This window comes from Aethalodelphis obliquidens, unplaced genomic scaffold (assembly GCF_003676395.1).
Source record: "Aethalodelphis obliquidens isolate GAN/ISIS:26980383/991018 unplaced genomic scaffold, ASM367639v1 scaffold68, whole genome shotgun sequence".
Taxonomy (NCBI): Eukaryota; Metazoa; Chordata; class Mammalia; order Artiodactyla; family Delphinidae; genus Aethalodelphis; species Aethalodelphis obliquidens.
The window spans coordinates 1,164,227-1,170,020 of record NW_020838012.1 but is presented as its reverse complement, the minus strand read 5'-3'; positions in this window follow the sequence as shown (position 1 = coordinate 1,170,020).

The following is a 5,794-nucleotide window of genomic DNA, read 5'->3' as shown; positions in this document are numbered from 1 at the left end:
TTGTCACAAAAAATGGAATGATTTAAACTGAGGACATGTGCTAACATAAAAAGAAAGTCCAGAGGGAGAGAATACATTCTCAGAATGAAAAAAAAAAAAAAAACATGTCTAAACCTGCATCTTTTTTTTCTGGCTGTCAAAGTAGCAAGCTACTTTATAAGAATATTGACTCTAGTGGGTTCTCAAGTCTAATCATATTTCTGAAATTCGTGCTTTATAAATTTTATGCTTTTACATTAAAGCTGCATGTTATTTAATAAGCAAAACTGATACTGACCTTTGTAATATAAACGTCAATGGTAGAAAATTTAGAAAACTACCAAAACTTAAAAAAATAAATTTTAAAAATGTTGTATAGGGGAGTGAGCGGGAAGATGGTGGAAGAGTAAAAAGCGGAGATCACCTTCCTCCCCACAGATACACCAGAAATACATCTACACGTGGAACAACTCTTAAAGAACACCTACTGAACACTGGCAGGAGACCTCAGACCTCCCAAAAGGCAAGAAACTCCCCACAGACCGGGTAGGGAAAAAGGAAAAAGAATAAACAGAGACAAAACAATAGGGACGGGACCTGCACCAGTGGGAGGGAGATGTGAAGGAGGAAAGGTTTCCACACATTAGGAAACCCCTTCATAGGTGGAGACTGTGGTGGCGGAGGGGGGAAGCTTCGGAGCTGCAGAGGAGACATCAGCAACAGGTGTGTGGAGGGCAAAGTGGAGAGATTCCTGCACAAAGAATCGGTGCCGACTGGCACTCACCAGCCCGAGAGGCTTCTCTGCTCACCTGCCAGGGGGGGGGGGGGGGGGGCTGGGAGCTGAGGCTCCAGCTTCAGTTGGAGCACAGGGAGAGGACGGGGATTGGCAGTGTGAACACAGCCTGCAGGGGTTAGTGCACCACAGCTAGCCAGGAGGGAGTCCGGGGAAAAGTCTGGACCTGCCGAAATGCAAGAGAATTTTTCTTCCCTCTTTGATTCCTGGTGCGTGAGGAAAGGGGATTAAGAGCACTGCTTAAAAGAGGTCCAGAGACGGATGCGAGCCATGGCCAACAGCACAGACCACAGAGGCGGGCATGAGATGCTAAGGGTGCTGCTGCTGCCAACAAGAGGCCTGTGTGCGAGCACAGGTCACAATCCACACCACCCCTCCAGGGAGCCTGTGCAGCCCACCACTGCCAGGGTCGCGTGATCCAGGGACAACTTCCCCAGGAGAATGCACGGGGCACCTCAGGCTGGTGCAACGTCACGCCGGCTTCTGCCATTGCAGGATTACCCCACATTCTGTACCTCTCCCTCCCCACAGCCTGAGTGAGCCAGAGCCCCCGAATCAGCTGCTTCTTTAACTCCATTCTTTCTGAGCAAAGAAAAGATGCACTCAGGCGACCTACACGCAGAGGCGGGGCCAAATCCAAAGCTGAGTCCCGGCAGCTGTGAGAACAAAGAAGAGAAAAGGAAATATCTCCCAGCAGCCTCAGGAGTAGCGGATTAAATCTCCATAATCAACATGATATACCCTGCATCTGTGGAATACATGAATAGACAAAGAATCATCCCAAATTGAGGAGGTGGACTTTGAATGCAATATTTATTATTTTTTACACTTTTCCTCTTGTTATGAGTGTGTATGTGTATCCTTCTGTGTGAGATTTTGTCTGTATAGCTTTGCTTTCACCATTTGTCCTAGGTTTCTATCCGTCTGTTTTTTTGTTTGTTTGGTTTTATAACTTAAAAAAAATTTTTTTCTTAATAATTATTTTTTATTTTAACAACTTTATTTTACCTTACTTTATTGTATTTTATCCACTTTCTTTCTTTCTTTCTTTCTTTCTTTCTTTCTTTCTTTCTTTCTTTCTTTCTTTCTTTCTACCTTTTCTCCATTTTATTCTGAGCCGTGTGGATGAAAGGCTCTTGGTGCTACAGCCAGGAGTCAGTGCTGTGCCTCTGCAGTGGAAGAGCCAACTTCAGGGCACTGGTCCACAAGAAAACTACCAGCTCCATATCAAATGGTGAAAATCTCCCAAAGATCTCCATCTCAACACCAGCACCCAGCTTCACTCAACGACCAGCAACTTACAGTGAGGGACATCCTATGCCAAACAACTAGAAAGACAGGAACACAACCCCACCCATTAGCAGAGAGGCTACCTAAAATCATAATAAGTGCAGAGACACCCCAAAACACACCACCAGACGTGGACCTGCCCATCAGAAACACAAGATCCAGCTTCATCCACCAGAGCACAGGCACTAGTCCCTTCCACCAGGAAGCCTACACAACCCACTGAACCAACTTCAGCCACTGGGGACAGACACCAAAAACAAAGGGAACTACGAACCTGCAGTCTGCAAATAGGAAACCCCAAACACAGTAAGATAAGCAAAATGAGAAGACAGAAAAACACACAGCAGATAAAGGAGCAAGATAAAACCCACCAGACCTAAAAAGTGAAGAGGAAATAGGCAGTCTACCTGAAAAAGAATTCAGAATAATGATAGTAAAGATAATCCAAAATCTTGGAAATAGAATAGAGAAAATGCAAGAAACATTTAACAAGGACCAAGAAGAACTAAAGATGAAACAAGCAATGATGAATAACACAATAAATGAAATTAAAAGTACACTAGATGGGATCAATAGCAGAATAACTGAGGCAGAAGAACGGATAAGTGACCTGGAAGATAAAATAGTGGAAATAACTACTGCAGAGCAGAATAAAGAAAAAAGAATGAAAATAACTGAGGACAGTCTCACAGACATCTGGGACAACATTAAATGCACCAACATTCGAATTATAGGGGTTCCAGAAGAAGAAGAGAAAAAGAAAGGGACTGAGAAAACATTTGAAGAGATTAGAGTTGAAAACTTCCCTATTATGGGAAAGGAAACGGTTAACTCAGTGCAGGAAGCACAGAGAGTCCCATACAGGATCAATCCAAGGAGAAATACACCAAGACACATATTAATCAAACTGTCAAAAATTAAATACAAAGAAAACATATTAAAAGCAGCAAGGGAAAAATAACACACAAGGGAATCCCTATAAGGTTAACAGCTGATCTTTCAGCAGAAACTCTGCAAGCCAGAAGGGACTGGAAAGACATATTTAAGTTGATGAAGGAGAAAAACCTGCAACCAAGATTACTCTACCCAGGAAGGATCTCATTCAGATTTGATGGAGAAATTAAAAGCTTTATAGACAAGCAAAAGCTGAGAGAGTTCAGCACCACCAAACCAGCTTTACAACAAAGGCTAAAGGAACTTCTCTAGGCAAGAAACACAAGAGAAGGAAGCGACCTACAATAACAAACCCAAAAAAATTAAGAAAATGGGAATAGGAACATACAGATCGATAATTACCTTAAATGTAAATGGATTAAATGCTCCCACCAAAAGACACAGACTGGCTGAATGGATACCAAAACAAGACCCATATATATGCTGTCTACAAGAGACCCACTTCAGACCTAGAGACACATACAGACTGAAAGGAAAGGGATGGAAAAATATATTACATACAAATGGAAATGAAAAAAAAGCTGGAGTAGCAATTCTCATATCAGACAAAATAAACTTTAAAATAAAGACATTTAGAAGAGACAAAGAAGGACACTACATCATGATCAAGGGCTTGATCCATAAAGAAGATATAGCAATTGTAAATATTTATGCACCCAACATAGGAGTACCTCAATACATAAGGCAAATACGAACAGCCATAAAAGGGGAAATTGACATTAACACATTCATAGTAGGGGACACTAACACCCCACTTTCTCTAATGGACAGATCATCCAAAATGAAAAGAAAAAAGGACACACAAGCTTTAAATGATACATTAAACAAGATGGACTTAATTGATATTTATAGGACATTCCATCAAAAACAACAGAATACACATTTTTCTCAAGTGCTTATGGAATATTTTCCAGGATAGATCATATCTTGGGTCACAAATCAAGCCTTGGTAAATTTAAGAAAATTGAAATTGTATCAAGTATCTTTCCTGAACACAACACTATGATACTAGATATCAATTACAGGAAAAGATCTGTATAAAATACAAAAACATGGAGGCTAAACAATACATTACTTAATAATGAAGTGATTACTGAAGAAATCAAAGAGGAAATCAAAAAACTACCTAGAAACAAATGACAATGGAGTCACAACAACTCAAAACCTACGGGATGCAGCTAAAGCACTTCTAAGAGGGAAGTTTACAGCAATACAATTCTACCTTAAGAATCAAGAAACATCTCGAATAAACAACATAACCTTGCACCTAAAGCTATTAGAGAAAGAAGAGAAAAAAAAAAAAAAAACTCCAAGGTTAGCAGAAGGAAAGAAATCATAAAGATCAGATCAGAAATAAATGAAAAAGAAATGAAGGAAACAATAGCAAAGATCAATACAACTAAAACCTGGTTCTTTAAGAAGATAAACAAAATTGATAAAACATTAGCCAGACTCCTCAAGAAAAAAAAGAAGACTCTAATCAATAGAATAAGAAATGAAAAAGGAGAAGTAATAACTGACACTGCAGAAATAGAAAAGATCATGAGAGATTACTACAAGCAACACTATGACAATAAAATGGACAACCAGGAAGAAATGGACAAATTCTTAGAAATGCACAAACTGCAAAGACTGAATCAGGAAGAAATAGAAAATATGAACAGACCAATCACAAGCACTGAAATTGAAGCTATGATTAAAAATCTTTCAAGAAACAAAATCCCAGGACCAGATGGCTTCACAGGCAAATTCTATCAAACATTTAGAGAAGAGCTAACACCTATCCCTCTCAAACAATTCCAACATGTAGCAGAGGGAGGAACACTCCTAAACTCATTCCACGAGGCCACCATCACCTTGATACCAAAACCAGACAAGGATGTCACATAGAAAGAAAACTACAGGCCTATATCACTGATGAACATAGATGCAAAAATCCTCAACAAAATACTAGCAAACAGAATCCAACAGCACATTAAAAGGATCATACTCCATGATCAAGTAGGGTTTATCTCAGGAATGCAAGGATTCTTCAATATACGCAAATCAATCAATGTGATACACCATATTAACAAACTGAAGGGGAAAAACCATATGGTCATCTCAATAGGTGCAGAGAAAGCTTTCAACAAAATTCATCACCCATTTATGATTAAAAAAACCCTGCAGAAAGTAGGCATAGAGGGAACTTTCCTCAACATAATAAAGACCATATATGACAAACCCACAGCCAACATTGTCCTCAATGGTGAAAAACTGAAAGCATTTCCACTAAAATCAGGAACAAGACAGGTTGCCCCTCTCACTACTCTTATTCAACATAGTTTTGGATGTTTTAGCCACAGCAATCAGAGAAGAAAAGGAAATAAAAGGAATCCAACTCAGAAAAGAAGACGTAAAGCTGTCACTGTTTGCAGATGACATGATACTATACATAAAGAATCCTAAAGATGCTACCAGAAAACTAATAGAGCTAATCAATGAAGTTGGTAATGTAGCAGGATACAAAATTAATGCACAGAAATCTCTGGCATTCCTATACATTAATGATGAAACATCTGAAAGTGAAATCAAGAAAAAACTCCCATTTACCATTGCAAAAAAAGAATAAAATATCTAGGAATAAACCTACCTAAGGAGTCAAAAGACCTGTATGCAGAAAATTATAAGACACTGATGAAAGAAATTAAAGATGATACAAATAGATGGAGAGATATACCATGTTCTTGGATTGGAAGAATCAACATTGTGAAAATGACCCTACTACCCAAAGCAATC